The sequence below is a fragment of the Rana temporaria genome, chromosome 2 (assembly GCF_905171775.1).
Source record: "Rana temporaria chromosome 2, aRanTem1.1, whole genome shotgun sequence".
Taxonomy (NCBI): Eukaryota; Metazoa; Chordata; class Amphibia; order Anura; family Ranidae; genus Rana; species Rana temporaria.
In genome coordinates, this window is record NC_053490.1 from 319,743,014 (window position 1) to 319,763,591 (window position 20,578).

Consider the following 20,578-nt stretch of genomic DNA (forward strand, 5'->3'; position numbering starts at 1 on the left):
CAAACAACGTAAAAAATTCCGCCGGGCGCAAGTACGTTTCTGAATCGGCGTATCCAGCTCATTTGCATATTATACGCTGAAATCGACGGAAGCGCCACCTAGCGGCCAGCGTAAATATGCAACTAAGATACGACGGCGTAAGAGACTTACGCCAGTCGGATCTTAGGCAAATTTCGGCGTATCTTGCTTTCTGAATACAGAAAGAAGATACGCCGGCGCAGATTTTAATTTATGCAGCGTATCAATAGATACGCCGGCGTAAATTCTCTCTGAATCTAGACCATTGTGTAATTAACAAAGGACACAACCTCCTTGAGGGGTGGGGGATAATGTTGTTGTGATAACTTGATAAAAAAAATATATGAAAATGAAAAAAAAAAAAGTGTGGAGTACAAATAATTATTTTGGAGATCTGGCTTGTTTAAAAAAAAAAAGGATTATTCATGAGATCACAAGCAAAAAATAAAAGAAGTCAGTATGGGAGAACTCTGTCTAAATACCATCAGCAAAACAACGTCTTTATTCTAGCAATAGAACAAAGAAAAAAATGCGCTACAATAAACGAGGCACTAATTTTCAAAATGTAGAATGTGCCATCTCCATAACGAACGCTAGTTTTACCAGAATGAGCGCTCCCGTCCCCAAATTTAGTCTGAGCATACGTGGATTTTTAACCGATGGACGTGCCTACAGACGATCGGTTTTTATCTATCAGTTAGGTATCCATCAGATAATTTTAAAACAAGTTCCATTTTTTTTAACCGATGGATAACTAACCGATGAGGCCCACACAGGATCGGTTTGGTCTGATGAAAACGGTCCATCAGACCGTTTTCATCAGACAAACCGATCGTGTGTATGCGGCATTAGACAAATATGCTGAAAACGGAACAATGGGAAATGTGCCACATATGCCAAATATTTCAGATTTAATCTGTTACAGCTGTCCGGGGTATGGCCAGACACAGGTAAATATGGGGTGACCCAGCTTTGGAAAGAAATTCAGGAATTTAGCGGTAATTTACAAAAGTATTACAATGGATGTTCAAAAATATTAATCACATAAAGTACTGTATATGCATGTTCAAATGATAGAACAAATGATGAAAAATAGTTGCACATACAACATGTTGCTATTTCAAATCCTTTTGAGTAATATGTTTCAGATGATGTAGTATGTGTGTGTGTGTGTGCCTAAGTCTGATACATACTGTAGGTGACCAACCTACCTCACAAATATTTTGTTTTGGCACAAGGTGAGACCAATATAGGCATTGTTTCTTCCAATTCAAAACATAATGGCTTGTTGAGGAATTAAAACTAAGGGTGAAGGAAAGGCTAGCATGGAAGATTTCCAGAGGTTTGTTTGAAATGTCTCGCTTAAGATTAGGGTATCTCTTGGAATTTAAATCAGCAAATATATATTTAATACAAAACTGAAAACTGGAGAAATTAAGTTTTCAGCCATTTGTCAAGTCATAGTTCAGTATAAGAGAGAAATGATATGTGGTCACAGATACATTTAGCTGAAAACAAGCACATTTGAGAGTACATAAAAATCTAAAATGCTTTTTCCTCCTACTCATAGTTGGTTGGAGCAATGGACAAGGATTTCCACACATGAGTGGCAAATGGAAATGCTGTTCAGTTGGCATCCATTCCTAACACATGGCAAGAGCTTCTTGGCACTTAGAAAATAAAAATTGTAAACATTATCATCTGGATTTGTTACATATGAAATGTTGTCGTAAATACTTAACTGCACCGTCCTGGGGAATAACTGATATGGATGTATCCTTTGTCAGCGAACCACACCCATTTAATGAAAAATCGAATGCTAAAGATATTTTGTGATTGTGTAATGAAGCAACACAAATCACAAGCATAACACAGACTTCCATAATTGCCTACAGATGTCTTCCCTGATGTTTTATGGATTTATTTTGGTCAGTCCAAGAGATTGTTCAAGTGGAACACATTGAGATTCTTGTAGCGTCATTCCTATGCTTGCACCTGCTTACATAGATTAGTTACATAAAACATCACTCAAAATGATGACTTATGGGAAAGCAGACAGGAATTAAAACTAAAAACGTAACCTTAATAAATAGAAAAAAAAAACAGCAGACAACTTAGTGGATATTAAAGGCCGCGGTTGTTTATTATTGGTTTCAGAATAATTAGTGGGTAAGCATATAATCAAATTTCAGATATAAATAAGCTTTAGCAAGCCTAGTCACTACGGCTCATGCTGCAAATACAAATTACCCCACACCAAATAAGACAATAAACGTATGTAACACTTTACCTTTTAAAATATAGATAGAATCACACAAATAATGAATTTATTATATATATATATATATATATATATATATATATATATATATATATATATATATATATATATATATATATATATATATATATATATATATATATATATATTATACAAAGAATTAACCAATAGCTAGTCCCCCTTTGTTTTATGTTTACAAAGGTGACCCTACCACATAATAACAGCGGCGACAAAAGAAATAAAATATGGGAGGGGGGTGGGGGAGAAAACCACAGCTCCTGTCCTCTGAGGCGAATGAGCTGTCAGTCACGGAACCCTTAATTTATAGCCCCAATTGGGCTGGTCCTGACCGGTTTAAACCCGCTTTTCGCAGGCTTAGCACGAACCCAGGGAGAGATCACCTGTACCTCTCACCCCAGACACGTGAGCCCCGCTCTATTCCCCCTGAGAGCGACAGGCTCCCCAGGGGGAACTTGAAACTGCCCTCCCGATGCTTTCCCATGAGGAAAAGGGGGGCTAGAGACTGCCTTCCCCCTTTTCCTCTCATTCCGCATACAGAATAAGTCATCCAAGTGGTTTTCAGTTAATTACAGTTTTCTGAATATTCATAATAAAGACATTTTCCATATATTTAAAATAATATTATTATTTTATGTGAACATTTGTTGAGAGGCACATATAAAAATATCCATGCTTAGAAAAATAAATGACTAGAATCAAGCAGAGATGGAACTTTAAAAAATAGATGTGCAGGCAAATCACAAATATGTAACCAAAACGTGGAATTTGTAAATAAGCAAAATTATGTTATTATGGCGTTCAGCTTACTTATTTTGTGGAAAACTATAAAAATAGGAGAGCAGCACAGCCAACCATAATATATACAGAATTTATTATTTTAAAAAAAATGGCAATACACTCACAAATGATTGGAAAGCAAGGCAAGACAAAGCAGGTCACTCTGCTTAATTTCTGCATATCTCTTGGCCATGCCATGGTCAGTAACTGAGGATGATGCCATAGAAAAACACATCATAGCTTGCGATTTCCCATTTGTCTGAAAAAAAAAGGGTATGCTTATCAAACAGATTTAAATTAGAATATTGTGAAAAGGTGCAATATTCTAGGCTCAAAGTGTCCCACTCTAATCAGCTAATTAAGTTCCTGAGCCTTTAAATGGTCTCTCAGTCTGGTTCAGTAGGAATCACAATCATGGGAAAGACTGATGACCTGACAGTTGTGCATCATTGACACCCTCCATAAGGTGGGAAAGCTCAAAAGGTAATTGCAAAAGAAGTTGGATGTTCCCAAAGTGCTGTATCAAAGCACATTAATAGAAAGTTATGTGGAAGGCAAACGTGTGCAAGAAAAAGGTACACAAGTAGCAGGGATGACCACAACCTGGAGAGGATTGTTAGGAAAAGGCCATTCAAAAGTGTTGGGGAACCTTTACAAGGAGTGGACTGAGGATGGAGTCAGTGCATCAAGAGCCACCACACACAGACAGATCCTGAACATGGGCTTCAAATGTTGTATTTCTCTTGTCAAGCCTCTCCTGTACAACAAACAACGGCAGAATCATCTTACCCGGGCTAAAGAAAAACACATCTGGTCTGTTTCTCAGTGGTCCAAAGTCCTTTTTTATGATGAGAGCAAATTTTGCATCTCATTTGGAAACCAAGGAGCCAGAGTATGGAGGAAGAATGGAGAGGCACGCACTGCAAGATGCTTGAAGTCCAGTGTGAAGTTTCCATAGTCTGTGTTGATTTGGGGAGCCATGTCATCTGCTGGTGTTGGTCCACTGTGATTCATTAAGTCCAGGGTCAGTGCAGCAGTCTACCAGGAGATTTTGGAGCACTTCATGCTTCCTTCCGCAGATGAGCTCTATGGGGATGCTGACTTCATTTTCCAGCAGGACTTGGCACCTGCCCACACTGCCAAAAGCACCAAAACCTGGGATTACGGTGCTTGATTGGACAGCAAACTTGTCTGACCTGAAGAGAGAATCTATGGGGCATTGCCAAGAGAAAAATGAGAGACATGAGACCGAACAATGCAGAAGAGCTGAAGGCCACTATTGAAGTATCCTGGTCTTCCATAACACCTCAGCAGTGCCACAGGCTGATAGGTTCCATGCCACGCCACATTGAGGCAGTAACTGCTTCAAAAGGGGCCCAAACCAAGTACTGAGTACATATGCATGCTTATACTTTTCAGAGGTCCGATATTGTTCTATGTACAATCCTTGTTTTATTGATTGCATGTAATATTCTAATTTTCTGAGATTGTGGATTTGGGGTTTTCATGAGCTGTAAGCCATAAGCATCACAATTATGACAAATCACAGTTTGAACTCCCTTGCTTTGCATGTAATGAGTCTATCTCATATATTAGTTTCACCTTTTAAGTTGCATTAGTGAAATACATGTACTTTTGCATGATATTCTAATTTTTCGAGTATCACCTGTATATATTTAAAAGACCAAAATGGAACAAATAAATATAGAAGGTCATTGTTAGGGTATATGCATTAAAGGAGTTGTAAAGGAAAAAAATGTTTTTGCTCAAACGACTGTTTACAGGGTATAGAGACATAATAGTTAACTGATTCATTTTAAAAACGATTAAAAATTGATAAAAAACAATCATATAATGTACCTTTAGTTTCAGTTTTGTTTTTGCATGTTATGCTGCCTCTGTGCTGTATAGAGCCATAGAGAAGTGAGGGTTTGAAAACGAAACTAGAAGCTCCCAGTACTGTGGTCCAAAGGAAACAGACAACCAGGAAGTGTCCAGAACAGAGCAGAATTACAGCAACATCAGAGCAAAAACGAACAATGAGGACATGAAACCAGGACTGCAGTAAGGTAAAGGAAGCTATTTAGCTAAAAAAAAAAAAATCCTTTAGTGACCCTTTAAATTAAAATGTGTCTGTTTTTTTTTTTTTTTTACTGTTGGATGAGAAATGTCAAATATAAAATGATTGTGTGATAATTTATGTAGATTTATTTGATTCTACATGTGTATATTTATTTTTTCTGATCACAGTGATACAAAATATTTCCCTGACAATGCAGTCTGCGCAGTGAGCTTCAGTGTCTGAGTTAATTTGTCATTCTGGCATTCCCTTACTAAACTGTGATACAACCACTGCAATATCACTGCTATCAAAACCATCAAAAAGAGTTTTACTGCAAAAAAAAAAAATGTATGCATTTTTTTTTAAGTTTCTTTAAGTTTTTTTAAGAATGGAAAATACTGCAATTAAAAAAAGGGTGAATAGGGTTGGGACTTTAGATGAGGCATATGATAAAAACTACCACAGGCCTCCATCCCTGTAAATCTATAAAAAAAGGGGGGAGGGTTGGGACTTTGAATGAGATGTGTCTTTAGCAGTATGCGATTAAATATATATATGGAATATAAATTTTTTTTCCATAATGGCCAGGCTCAAAATTACCAACCAAAAAAGCACTAAACCAAATTAATCTGTCTAGCTGTATGCATTAAAAACAGAGGTTTAGTTGCATGTATTTGAAAATACCTGTGTAAGCTGCAGGCCAACGTCAAGGCATGAATTTTAAAGTCTCCTAAAAAGGAGCACAGGTGTGCTAATCAATAAATAGGGGGCAGGTAATAACCTAAACCCGCCCCTACCTATAGTTGGTCTAGAAAAAGAGCACTGGAAAAACAAAAAAAATGCAAGAGTGGAACCAAACATGCCTACCAAACCAAAATACCACCAAACTAAGGGCAGACCACATTAACCCGGGTCAGCTAGTTAAAAAATGACAATGCATAATTAACTGTCAGTGGTAGATCTGTAGAGGCACTCTATTCCACTCCTGAAACGCATCTCCATCCCTGGATAGTGTTGAAAAAAGGGGCTCCACTGCCTGTTTCCCTTAGTTCGAATGGCAGGGCCAGCACCCGATCCGATGTACGAATCGGCCTCGGGGGGCTGATATCGCCGGCTCCCTGGACAGGTAAGTGTCCTTATTAAAAGTCAGCAGCTACAGCGTTTGTAGCTGCTGACTTTAAAAAAAAAAAATTGGCTGGAACACCGCTTTAAATTAGCAAAAGCTATCTAAATAATAAAAAGGGTATTTTGTGTAGGGTACAGTTTTCATTTTTGTTATTGTTGCAGACAAAACAATGAACGACTCAAATACAAATTGCTAATTGTTTTGAAAATTTGGATTAAGAAATTATTGCACAAGCAAAACTCCACCTAAATTAGTTACAGTATATTAGCTTTTAAAGCTTTTGGGGAGGTGAAACTGATTAAGGCTTCATTTCGATTTTCCAAAACGTGATACCCAGATTCTGTGTGCTCCAGTTTTAGTGAATCTCACTGTAAAAGACTATGTACAGAGAGACAGGCACACAGAGTGAGTGAGTGAGTGAGTGAGTGAGTGAGAAACTTATATAGCGCAAACAAATGCGAACTTAATCGCCTCACAGAGGATAAAAAGCTGTATTTTTTTTATCAAATTGTGCTACAAACTCTCTAAATGACATGTTGGGGGGGTTGACAAGAATGTCATAAATAGTGTTATTGTAAGTTGCTCGAAAACCACAAAATGTACCTCAAAAAATAAGGCTTGTTCTGCCACAGATTCTAACGTTGGCCATCCACAGTTTGAATTTCAGATGATCCCTGCTGGATCTGAGAAATTAGCAGAAGCTGACAGAATAAAGAGCTGACAATGGAGATTTCTACTTTCACACTTTTTTACGTGGATGGAAAAATCTATTGACTCTGTCTTTCAACCTATGAGGTTGTACGAGAAAAATCTTAACTTGTGTGACTAGCCTAACTTATTTAGATCAGTTCACGTTTTCTTATTAAGGTGTATATTTTAGCTCAGAAAGGAGCTACTTATTATTAAAGGAGTTCTGCAAGCTAAAACTTTTAACCGCCGCTGTGCCCGGGCTGTAAAACTATACAAAATAAACTTTCACTTACCTGCCTACGATCCCCCGTTGTTCCGTTATCGCCGCCCGTGCTTCGGTTCCTGTCTGCTTCCTCTTCCTGCGGGTCGGTGACTCACCGTGCGCTCAGCCTATCAGCGGCCGCAGCAATGTCCCGCCGCGGCCGCTGATAGGCTGAGCGCACGGTGAGTCACCGACCCACAGGAAGAGGAAGCTGACAGGAACCGGAGCACGGGCGGCGATAACGGAACAACGGGGGATCGTAGGCAGGTAAGTGAAAGTTTATTTTGTATAGTTTTACAGCCCGGGCACAGCGGGGGTTAAAAGTTTTAGCTTAGAGAACTCCTTTAAGTTAAAATGTATGTAAACCCTCTCCAATACCCAGTGAAATGAACAGCTTCAGATGATACAGAGAGCTAAAACAAATCTCCCTACATACGTTTTGCATGTATACTTTGCTGTCTTCATTCTTATATACTGTTCAGAAAGTGCACATTGTGTTAGAATTTTCTCTTCCTCATTTAGCAGTAGCAGTGTAGTGTTGGATTACACTGAGAGACAGCTGATTGGAGGAAAGGAACCCCCCGTCCACATATGTAGAGACTTTCAGAGCACTGCTGTGAATAGAGCAGCTTTTTGCTAATGAATTTATAGCACCCACCCTGACACAAAATTAAGGCTGGTTTTATTACGTGTGTCAAAGAACTTGTCAGTAGTTTTCATGCTGATAACAGAAGAATGGAGCAGGAGAAAGCCACAGGACTTAGTGCTTTGAAGAGAGATACGAAAACACTGCATATATATGTGCCCAGCTCAAATTTCATGAATCAGGTTTACATCCACTTTAAGTCTGTCAAAATGATTTTTAAAATCAATGGAGCCATGTTTTGCCAGCTTTTCCTGAAAAACATTCTGAAGAAGAGTTTCTTAAACTCTGTTAGTGATACAGGGTTTACAAAAATTCCCTGAGACCTGTAATCTGTGGGGGGTTCTGAAGTCCACAATGTGAACTCAAGTTAATGCTGATAACTGCGTGGCACTGGCAGAGAACATACATTAGAAAGTGTTCTGCTTACAAGACTTCTGGCAGGCCCAACAACAGGTCCAACAATTATCATACAATTATAAAAAAAAAATATTATATATGTAACAGACCAAAAGGGTGTAAATAAGATAATTTCATTGTTTGGGTTTACGTATATTTTAATGTTTAGTACACAAAGCTAACAAATACACCAGAATAATAATCTTTGTTTTTGTGTTCAAAACGTGACAGTTATTTCCAGTTGATTACAAAGCCCCGTACACGCGATCAGACCTTTGTCCGACCAAAATCACATTGAAATTCCGACGGAGTAAAATAGAACATGTTCTCTATCTAAACTCCAATGGAATTCATCAGAATTTCCGATGGAATTACTCTGATGGGACATACACACGGTCGGAATTTCCGATGGAAAAAGTCTGTCAGACTTTTTCCATCGGAAATTCCGATTGTGTGTACGGGGCTTAAGGAGATTTATAAAACGACAACCACATTACTGAAATAAAGATCAGTATCCTTCTGTTAACCACTTAAGGACCGCCTCCTGCACATATCCGTTGGCAGAATGGCACGGCTGGGCACATGTACGTACAGGTACGTCCTGTACTAGTACCCAGCCATGGGTCGCGGGCGCGCGCCCGCGGCGCGCTCCCGTGACCCGGTCTGAAGCTGAAGAACGGGGAGAGCCGTGTGTAAACACGGCTTTCCCGTGCTTCACTGTGGCGGCTGCATCAATCGTGTCATCCCTTTTATAGGGGGACACAATCGATGACGTCACACCTACAGCCACACCCCCCTACAGTTGTAAACATACTTCAGGGAACACATAACCCTATCAGCGCCCCCTTGTGGTTAACTCCCAAACTGCAACTGTAATTTTCACAATAAACAATGCATTTCAAATGCATTTTTTTCTGTGAAAATGACAATGGTCCCAAAAATGTGTCAAAATTGTCTGAAGTGTCCGCCATAATGTCGCAGTCACGAAAATATCGCCAGCATTAGTAGTAAAATTTTTTTTTAATAAAAATGCAATAAAACTATCCCCTATTTTGTAAACGCTATAAATTTTGTGCAAACCAACCGATAAACGCTTATTGCGATTTTTTTACCAAAAATAGGTAGAAGAATACGTATCGGCCTAAACTGAGTAAAAAAAAATTTGTTTGATATATTTTTGGGGGATATTTATTATAGCAAAAAATAAAAACCGCAGATGTGATCAAATACCACCAAAAGAAAGCTCTATTTGTGGAAAAAAAGGACACCAATTTGGTTTGGGAGCCACGTCGCACGACCGCGCAATTGTCAGTTAAAGTGACGCAGTGCCGAATCGCAAAAAGGGGCAAGGTCCTTTAGCTGCATTTTGGTCCGGGTCTTAAGTGGTTAAACATTTTTGCATCAGGCCTTTAATATTTCAAGTCACTAGAGTAAAAATAATATTTGTAATCAGTAGCTCATCAAATAATTTTTCTGAAATGAAGGTTTCTTATTTTAAACATTACATTCCTCACTGCAAGCCTTGAAATGTGTTAATACTTGAGTAACCTTTTTAGGCTGTTTGCATACTTGAAACACATGCGAGTCTCACACATATTTCTTTGTTGCTTGTCCAATACTTAAAATACTTAAATTAGGTGCAAAAGCTATCCTTGTGCTTACAGCTTACAAATACTTCTTTGCTGTGATTGAAGTTATTATAGTATTTATATAAAACTGTCAATTCACATAAGTCCCTGCCCTCAAGGAGGACAGTACCCAAAGGAAACCTACACAAGCACAGGGCGAACATGAAAAATCCATGGAGATAGAGACCTAGCTGAGATTTAAATCAAGGGCCCTAGTGCTGCAAGGCAGAAGTACCTACTACTAAACCACACTGTACCCACCAAGCCACAGTGCATAACACATTATTCTTAGTTACTTATTCATCCACACATAATGTATACATGAGCATAATGAAAGTATACCTTAACAAAGTGTATATTGCAGCATATTTCCAGAAAAATTTAAACATTTCTCCATGGGCCTCTTGATTTAGTGATACTTTTCAATTTACTAAAAGTAGCATGCCTGTACAAGAATTTTAAGTCTGGGAAATATGTCATAGGGAGCAATACAATTTAAGAAATATAAAACAGTGGCACTCCCAGTCTGACCTACAAACCCACAAAAGTCCATAAAAGTCCAAAGATAGTCCAGAAAAGTCCAAAGAGATGGACATAATAAAGGTGGTCTATTTAAATGCAGCCTATCAGAGTTTAACACCACACATCGCATAGTGCCTGAAAAGGATCAAGGATAATCTAACCGGTATAAATGATAAGAACAGAGACATGGCGCAGGAGTGCACTAGAAGTAAAACAACTTTCAATTAATAAAAAGTTCACTATGCCCTCATGAGCAGCATCAGCAGTCAGAGAACACATGTAGGTGAGGGGGTTGGCCAAACAGGCAACGCATTTCAGAGTGAACCGTCCCTTTGTGAAGCCTACCTGTTATAGGGTGATTAGCAGGTTTCTCTTACTGGGAGAGGAGGACTACAAGAACCAACATAACAATTGGTATACACACTTAGAATTACAAAATAACTGCAGGGAACAATAACCATTTGTAAGAACAAAGTGAGCATTAAAAAAGATTTCTTAAATAGAAAAATCGAATAAAATATAAATGTTTGTGTTTTTTTAGTATATTTTGTGTTTTTAAATATACTTTATCTATTTTTTTTTCATGTTTAAGATATAGTTTATAGTCCTCACTTTGTTTTTACATATTTTTATCCTATCATTTATTTTTTAATTCTAATGCCGCGTACACACGGGTTGTAAAAAATTACGTTTTTTATATCATTAAAAACGATCGTGTGTGGGCTCCAGAGCATTCACGGTGTAGAAAATGGGCATTAAAAATTTCGAACATGCTCAAATTTTGCACGTCATTTTTAACGTTATCGTTTTTAACGTCGTAAAAAATGGTCGTGTGCAGGCTTTAACGACGTGAAAAAAGCGTGCATGCTCAGAAGCAAGTTATGAGACGGGAGCGCTCGTTCTGGTAAAACTAGCGTTAGTAATGGAGTAATGGATTCATCACGCTGTAACATACTGAAAAGCGCGAATCGTCTTTTACTAACACGAAATCAGCAAAAGCAGACCAAAGGGTGGCGCCATCCAAATGGAACTTCCCCTTTATAGTGCCGTCGTAAGTGTTGTATGTCACCGCGCTTTACTAGAGCATTTTTTTCACGAACGTGTGTAGGCAAGGCCGTTTAAATGATCGGGTTGAAAAAAACGTTGTTTTTTCTAGACCAGGGCTCAAAATTTCAAGTCCTGAGCTACTAGCCAGGCCTTAAGGGTTACTCGCCACCAGTTGACCCAACCAATCCCTACCCTGCACCACCCCTAATTCTGCCCCTAAACACGCCCTCAAATTATCTCATGAAATGACACTTACATGTTTTATGCCAAATTAAGTTACAAACTTTATCAGTGCAGCCACACCTGTGCCCACCATTGCAGCCTCTGTCCACTGTGCCCACCATTGCAGCCTCTGCCCGCTGTGCCCACCATTGCAGCCTCTGCCCACTGTGCCCACCATTGCAGCCTCTGCCCACCATTGCAGCCTGTGCCCACCATTGCAGCCTCTTCCCACTGTGCCCACCATTGTAGCCTCTGCCCATTATGCCCACCATTGCAGCCTCTGTCCACTGTGTCCACCATTGCAGCCTCTGCCCACCATTGCAGCCTCTGCCCACTGTGCCCACCATTGCAGCCTCTGCCCACTGTGCCCACCATTGCAGCCTTTACGCACTGTGCCCACCATTGCAGCCTTTATGCACTGTACCCACCATTTCAGCCTTTACTCACTGTGCCCAAGATTGTAGCCTCTGCTCACCTGTGCAGAGGATAGCCCCAGGGGAAGAGGAGCTGGGAGTGGGGGGGGGGGAGCACGGGTACCGCCGGCATGCAGGGATTGAGTGGGAGCCGTTCTCCCATCGATCACCCCGGGTAGGAGAAAAGCCGCGGGATTACATAGGTGATAACCCTCTGTTACAGCTGACTTTACATTACAGCTCTCTCCGCTCCGCTTGCGGTTACACACAGCCCCGCCTCCTGACCCCGTGCCTGTATCAGATTGACAGAATGCCAGTCCAATGCTGGGACGTGTTCTGTCTATATGATACAGGCACGGGGTAAGGAAGCAGGGCTGTGTGTAACCGCGAGCGGAGCGGAGGGAGCTGCAATGTAAAATCAGCTGTAACAGCGGGTTATCAGCTATGTAATCCCGTGGCTTTTCTCTTCCCCAGGGTGATTGATGGGAGAACGGCTCCCGATCAATCCCCGCATGCCGGTGGTACCCGCGCTCCCCCCCCACTCCCAGCTCCTCGCCAGAAACGATTTTGCACTCGCAAAATGCGAGTAGTCGAGGGGAAATTTTGAGGGCTGTTCTAGACCATTAAAAACATCATTTTTTACAACCCGGAAAACGGTCGTGTGATTAGTCGATTAGTCAATTAGTGTGTATAAACATGCTAAGCATCTTTTGCCAATAGGTTTGACAAGGGGGTTGTTTGCTCATAAACATGTTGCCTGCTTGACCAGCCTCCTCACCTTCAAGTAGGCTCCAGCTGCTGAAGTCACTCATCAGCACATATAGTATAGGATTCAGTGTGCCAGTTCTGGCTTTCGAACAGACAGCTGACATACTGAAAATCCTGGGACTGGGGCTGCCTATTGCCCTTGCTGCAGAGCTGAAGGGAATCTTTCTTGAATGTCGTTTTATTTTAATTTATTTTGTGAATGTTTTTAATGGCATTTAAATAAATTCAATTGTGTTACTGTACTGCACTGTACTGTGAGCTCTTCTTTTCCTATGAGCAGTTGCCAGAAGGGGTGTGTTTAAAGAGGTAATACTGCTTGGAGCAGGAAGATTGATGGAATGTCGGGCTCTAACCATACCATACTGACAGCTCTTATATAGCTGAGGGCGGGACCAGAGATGCAAGGGGAATCGCTGGGGTTACCCAGTGACGTGTATGAGTGACCCCGCCCCCTCTAATGCAACAGGAAACTGGCGCATCATTTGTCGGGTGCCTTCTGATCGTGTGCGTCGTATCCTCGCTGGAGATCATCACTGGAGATCGAGAATGGATTACATCGCTGGAGATCGAGAATGGATTACATCGCTGCAATCTTTTTTTTATTTTACATTTTTTTTTAATAAAGACTTGTCCCAAGCCGTCTCCTGATCTTTTTAAAATGTTGTGGGGATGAGGCCCTTGCTCGGATAAGGGTCTGGTATGGATTTTTGCGGGGAATGCCGCACCTGGAACTCGGACCGCGCGAAGAAGGAAAAACCAATGGCGTCTGCCACAGATATACCCCTCCCCAGCATACCCAGCAAGGGAAAACTCCTCTAATTGGCTGCTGGGGAAAAGCGACTCTGCCAGAACCTCTCTAGCGCCAACTGTCGCCCAGGGGTGGGATCGCACCCCTGGAATGCAGACTGACCCATAGGACAGTTCCGGAATTACAGCAGCCCAAATTTAACAAATCGCCAATGGGAGCAAACATTAACTCTCCCATTCTCCACTAACTTTAGTGTAGTACCCGTACTGAAAGTAAGGGGGGCTACATATATATATAACATGTAAGTGATTGGGTTTACTTATACAGTAAGCCCTGCCAATTTGCATACTTTCTGGAATATGACAATATTTAACCAAACCATATTTGAAGACCCTTCTCTTAGCAAGTTAAAAAATCTGAAATGTCCAACTAAAATGGGGACAGTTTGGGAATGTACTGTTTATACAATTTATATACATTTCATCCTCAAACCGAAATAAAAAAATGTCCAATTTGCAATTCAAAATATGGTTTAGCCCAGTGTTTCTCAACTCCAGTCCTCAAGGTGCCCCAACAGGTCATATTTTCAGGCTTTCCATTATTTTGAAGAAAGGGTGTTGCCTGCGCGTATGTAAAGTAGGTATAAGGAAGGAAAAAAGTGAATAGCAGACTGCTGCCCCCCCTAAAACATGTTATCCAAGGAAAACATAAAGAATATAAATACAAAAAATGGGGGTAGTGGCGCTGTCTGTTAAAGTCCCTGTGTGACCAGGGTGTGAACCTGTGGACAGTCCTACGCTAGATAGCGAGGATCAGCAAAATAAAATAAACAAAGTGGATGACCAAACTGATTAATTGGTAGTGTAGTAGTACTCTCTGTCCACTAGATGGTGGTATTAGAAATACCTAAATAAATGTGATACCAAAAATAATATAAATATATATATAAGTGCAGGTACACTCAAAGTGTGACCAAGTGGCTAGTATCAAGCCGTAAACATTGGTGTGTTATGTGTATACATAAACCATTCAGTGGGGTAAAGATATGTTAAACATAGTGGAAATACTTCTATCATCCACACTGGATGCAAACGTGTGATAAATTAATAATCAATCAAATGTGCATAATCTGACATTAAAGTCAAAATAAGAATAAGACAAATAGTCCTTCCGGCTTGCAGCTGTGAAATAATAAAAAATATATATATATAAAAATAAACGGTAGCAGATATAAAGTTCATTCGGTGGGTGTCATCTTGGTGACTTGCTAGGTGAACAGACAGATACTTTAGAGTGCAGTCGCTGTGGCTCCGGTGCTCCCCCTTATGTGTCCCCACTCACCAGAGTTGAACACCCCTGCAGGGGTAACAAGCGTGGGTAAGACTTTCCACCAGGCGCTCCTCAGCTCAGATCTCCAGGCACTCGATTTTCCCAACGTTCCCTTTAGATTCCACAGCGGGGCAAACAATAGAGTAGACTGCTCTCCTTATATACCTCCGGAAATAAAAAGGACAGGGACTCCCATAGTGTAGTATGTATGAAATAGCACTTGGGCTAGAATTTATTGGCTGTGCCAGCAAAAAGTATGTAGAAATACAAATAACAAAAGATATCAGGGACTCAGATATAGGACAAAATAAAAATAAAAATAAATAAAAAGTTTTTTTAAAAAAGGGGATCCAGGCTGGTTGGATTTACCAGCCGAATGTAATTAAAAGCAAAAGCAAAAAAACTGCTGATCCAGCAGTGTCCCACAAGGCACTTGTTGTCCAGTACTCGTGACAGAGCTTGTCGAGCGGCGTGCGCTCCAGGTGCGTTCCAGCTCGTCTCCCGGAAGTGCGTGGGGGTGTGCGTGTATCCGCTTGACGATCGTTTCGTCCAATCACGTCTTCTGAAGCGGGTACACGCCTACCTCTTCTTCCGGTTTATATAAGAAACGTCAGCGTGTAACCTCCCGCCCACTTAACGGCATCAGCCAATCGGAATTTTGTGCAGGACTCCCTCCAAATTAGTGGGTTAGCTAAACGAATCAATTCCCTTGGGATATTTAAGGTTACCGCGGACTGAACATTGTGATACATTGAAATCATGCAAACCCTTCATTGATATCGCTTTGTCACCTCATGCACTTATACACAAACAGTGCTAAAATGGGAGAAAGCTTATATACACATGAATAATATATGAAAAGGGGAATATGCAGCGCAAGTGTGTATGGAATGGTGATGTAACCATAAATGCTAGTATAAAATACAGGGATTCCGCTGTATAAATGTAGGAAAAATAGACTTAGTAATAATAATGTAGGGAATAGAATGGCTCGGAGATGCCGCACTATATCTATTATAGCATGTGCATGTAGGGAAATATTGAATAGCAGCTTCAAGGGGTCTAAGTAGAAATAAATATAAAATATAGGAATAGAAGGCCTCTCCGAGGGAAGTATTAAAATGAAGATGAAAAATCTCAGGGGTAGTAGAGAATGCGCAAGTCTCTAATCGACGGTACCCATCACATAGATGAATCCAGAGACATGGATAATAATGCCATGACCTATATTATCACCTGGTAAGTGTGATAGTGAGGGAATATAGATGTGTACATAGGGTAATATCAGGAGTGTGGTAAGCTGATAGGGCTGTACTATGACACACCCATACTAGATGGAAACGTATGTCCTACTAAGGAAGAGAAAAGCACAAGTGGCACTTTGTGAGGAATACACCGTGTCACATGTATACCAGAAGTTTTAATATTCCAAACGCCAGTAAGCATACCTGCCACTCCCTAATTACAGATCCTAACATTCCCCAGTTTGAAGATACCATGAGGTAGAGGTTCCAATTGAGAGCTAGGTGGGTGGTGGACCCTCCTGCTTGGATAATTGGAATGAAAGTATATCCTAACTGAGAAGTATAAATTGGTGTATATAAATGGCATATATCCCATAATCATTATAAGCTAAATGAGAAGTAAAGGACCATAATAGTAATAGAGAACATATAGGGTAGGCCCCCAGTGTCATGGATTGGCCAGGAAACAATTCAGATCTATGTCTTTGTTAAGGCCATGAGGCACTAAAGTACCTAAACGGTAGATCCAGCTTGTCTCGTTCTGGGAGATCGCAACTGTTTTATTGCCCCCCCTCCAATTGTCCTTGATAAGATCGATGCCATAGAAGATGAGCCCAGATGGGTCCTTCTGGTGGTATTCCTCGAAATGACGTGACAAATTGTGTTTAGGGTAGGCACTTTTTATTCTACTAATGTGTTCCTGAATTCTGACCTTTAGGGGTCGGGTAGTTCTGCCGACGTATTGCAAATGACACGGACACTCAATAACGTATGTGACGTGTGTAGTATTGCAAGTTATTAACTCTTTAATTTTGTATTCTTTGAAATCAAAGCGTGATTTGAAGCTAGTTTTTCTTCTTGGCTGCTTTTTACTGACCCGGCATGCTAGACATTTTTGGCATTTGTAAAAGCCTTTCAGCTCTGGGCATAGTCTAACAGGTTGCGGTGGATCAATGACATTGTGTACCAGATATTGTCGTAATGATGGAGCCCGTCTGTAGATGAATGTTGGTTTTTTTCCTAATATGCTGGTCAGGATTTGATCTTCCTGTAGGATGGGCCAGTATTTTTTGATGATATGTTCAAAGTCTCTATACTGAGAGTTGAACCCTGTAATAAAAGCCACATCTGCCATCTTCTGTTTCTTCTTAACCTTAGGTTCCAGCATTAGGTTCCTATTCATGTTCCGAACTTCTTCCTTTTGTCTGGTCAGCTCTGGTCAATGTTGTATCCTTTTTCTTCAAACCTTTTTATTATCACATCCGCTTGAATTTCAAAGTCTGAAATTAGGTTGCAATTTCTACGGAGTCGCATCATCTGTCCTTTTGGGATATTTGCTTTCCATCTTGGGTGGTGACAGCTGGTAGATGGTATATAACCATTGCGGTCGGTGGATTTGAAGAACGTTTTTGTGTGTAATTTGGAGCCATATTTGAAGATTTGTAGATCTAGATATTCGATGCAATCTTGGTCACATTTACCAGTAAATGTGAGTCCATATCTATTATTGTTGAGGTCTAGCAGGAATTTGTTAAAGGTATCAGTTGTTCCGTCCCATAGGATGATAAGATCATCAATGTATCTTTTATACATTTTAATCTGGGGAATATTTTGTCCATACACATATTCCTCTTCCCAGCAGTCCATTAGTAGGTTGGCGACGCTGGGGGCATACCGAGCCCCCATTGCAACCCCTTTTGTTTGCACATAGTAGTTCTTTTGGTACCAAAAATAATTGCACTCCATTGCCATTTGGAGGCCTTCAACTATAAAGTTGATTTGTTCTTGCTTGAGTGCAGTTTTTTCGTGTAGGGCTTTTTCTACCCCCATGACTCCATCTGCTTGTGAAATGCTGGTGTAGAGTGAATTCACATCAATGGTAGCTAGTAGCAGACTTTCTGCCCCATCTATATGCTGTATTTCGTTAATTAGTTGACAGCTATCGCGGAGGTATGATTTGCCCTTCTTAACAATGGGATTGAGAAAGGTGTCCAAGTACTCCCCCTTCCATTATTTTGCACAGGTGATTTGATCAGTTTCATTTAAAGCAAGATAGAACACTGGGTCCTTTGTTATCTGATCATCCCTCTTTTATTTATAAAAAAGCGCCCTCCCTACATGACTGACTGGCTCCAGGGGTGGTTGACCCACCAGTACAGTCTTAAAGTAGGCTTTTTTCCTTCCTCTCAAGGTTCTAAACCTGTGGGTGATGCACGGCGTTGAAGGATTCTAAATGTAATATCAAGAAACGTAAGGATTTTATTGCCACAGCTAGGGATGAGCCGAACATACCCGCGTTCGGTTCGCACCAGACTGTTCGAACAGACCGATCGTTTGCGCGAACATTTAGAAGTCTATGGGACTCGAACGTTCGAATTTAAAAGTGCTCATTTTAAATCCCAATATTGAACATGTATCAATGGAAAAAAAAGTTTTAAAAACTGTAGTTTTTTCTTGAGCAGCGATTTTAATGATGCTTAAAGTGAAAAAAAAATCCTTTAAATATGGTACCTGCTGGGTGTCTATATTAGTGGCACGTGTTTAGAAATGTCCCTGCACAACATGAGATTACTTTCAGAAAAAAGTAATTTAATACTGCTTGCGGCTTTAATTTAATGTTTGGTCCCTGCAATTTGGATAAAAATCATTGAAAAAAATAGCATGAGTTTCCCCGCCACCACTCCCCCCAGGTCATTACAAGACCCAGTGCCGATCCTGACCTTCCTGGGGCCCTAAGCAAAATGACATGGCATATTAAAAATGAGAATCGGGGGGGCACTGATGACAGTGACATGTCACATTAAAGAAAGTTGAGAAGCGGGGTGAGGGGGGTGTTCTGCTGTCGGAAATGACTCAGTCAGAAGAAGAAGGAACCGCGGAAAGAAGATTTTATTAAAAGATTTGTCAAAAACCGGCTACTGTCATTTTTCACACTTTTGTCACTTTTTTTGGGGTGAAATGGTTAGGGGTACAATGTACCCCATTACCATTTCACATAGGGGGGGCGGGATCTGGGGGTCCCCTTTGTTAAAGGGGTATTCCAGATTCTGATAAGCCCCCCGCCCGCAGACCCCCACAACCACCGGGCAAGGGTTGTGGGGATGAGGCCCTTGTCCCCATCAATATGGGGACATCCTCCCCATGTTGAGGGCATGTGGCCTGGTGCGGTTCAGGAGAGGGGGGGCCGCACTCTGTCCCCCCTCTTTTCTGCGGCCGGCCAGGTTAACGTGCTCGGATAAGGGTCTGGTGTGGATTTTTAGGGGGACTCCACACCATTTTTTTTTAATTTGGGGTGGAGTTCCCCTTAAAATCCACACCAGACCTGAAGGGCCTGGTATGGATATTTGGGGGGACCCCACGCCATTTTTTTTGTTTTTACGGCGGGGTTCCCCTTAATATCCATTCCAGACCTGAAGGGCCTGGTAATTTAATTTGGGGGGACCCCCATACATTTTTTTTTTTTTTTAGTTTTAATGAGCAATGACTGTATTCTTTATAGCCATGAGTACTTTAAAATTACTTTTTTTTTCACTTCAGGAATTACATCTTGTACAGGGACAGTTCTAAGGACGGGAAACATGCGTGTAAACCCCCTCCCCCCCTGTATGAAATTTAAAGGAATATTTCACTTTTATTATTTCACTTTAACCACTTCCATACCGCGCCTATTCTGGCACTTCTCTCCTTCATGTAAAAATTATATTTTGTTCCTGGGAAATTACTCAGGACCCCCAAACATTATATATAATTTTTTAGCAGACACCCTAGGGAATAAAGTGGCGGTCATTTTTTATTTGATTTCCAATGGTATTTGCGCAATAATTTTTCTAACGCCTTTTTTTTTGGCCCAAAAAAAATACACGGTTCATGAAAGTAAAACAGTAAAGTTAGCCCAATTTTTATAGATAATGTGAAAGATGATGTTACACTGAGTAAATAGATACCAACTTGTCACGCTTTAATATTGCACACACTCATGGAATGGCGCCAAACTTCGGGACATAAAAATATCCATAGGCGATGCTTAATTTTTTTTTACAGGTGACCAGTTCAGAGTTACAGAGGAGGTCTAGGGCTAGAATTATTGCTCTCGCTCTAACGCACGCGTCAATACCTCACATGTGTGGTTTGAATGGTGTTTACATATGTGAGCGGGACTTACATGCATATTCGCTTCTGAGTGCAAGCTTCTAGGGACAGGGGCGTTTTATTTATTTTTTTATTATTTTTTACCTCATATTTTTCTTCTTGCACTTTTTTGTCACTTTTTTTTATTTTGGATCACTTTTCTTCCTATTACAATGAATGTAAACATCCCTTGTAATAGGACTAGTGTGTGACAAGTCCTCTTTATGGAGAGAGGCGGGGTCAATAAGGC